The following is a 585-nucleotide window of genomic DNA, read 5'->3' as shown; positions in this document are numbered from 1 at the left end:
ATATATATATATATATATATATATATATATATATATATATATATATATATATATATATAAGGTCAGATGAGATGATTGTGTATTTTTGTGTCCGTCTGCAGCCATGAACGGTCACTCTGAGTGTTTGCGTCTGCTCATCCACAACACCGACCAGCAAACGGCTGTCAACATCCGTAATGGGAAGGGACAGTGAGTTTCAGGACTTTTCTACACACACACACACACACACAGACCTTCATCTGCCTTCATCTTCAAATCGGTTTATTCTCTATTTTTCCTCTACATTTTTCTCAGTGCGACTCTTCTTAAAGGAAAGGCTTCAATACAAGTTAAGTGCTATCAATGAAATAATGCAGTGAAAATAAATGAATTTTCATACATATTAAGCTCTCTCTCTCTCTATACATATATAATCTTTTTTTATATATTAAATATGGTAAAGTAAACCATTAAAAAAGATTTGTAATGGACTTAAAGTGCATAGAAGTAAACTGGGCAGGCATCGATGCAGTAATGCAATTATTAAGATATCAACTACTGATATGATGGTTATTATAATATTTAAAAATAAAAAAAGAAATAATT

The sequence above is a fragment of the Sinocyclocheilus grahami genome, unplaced genomic scaffold (genome assembly GCF_001515645.1).
Source record: "Sinocyclocheilus grahami isolate Dianchi unplaced genomic scaffold, SAMN03320097.WGS_v1.1 scaffold697.1, whole genome shotgun sequence".
Taxonomy (NCBI): Eukaryota; Metazoa; Chordata; class Actinopteri; order Cypriniformes; family Cyprinidae; genus Sinocyclocheilus; species Sinocyclocheilus grahami.
The sequence above is the reverse complement of the archived record's forward strand: the minus strand, read 5'-3'. Positions refer to the sequence as shown.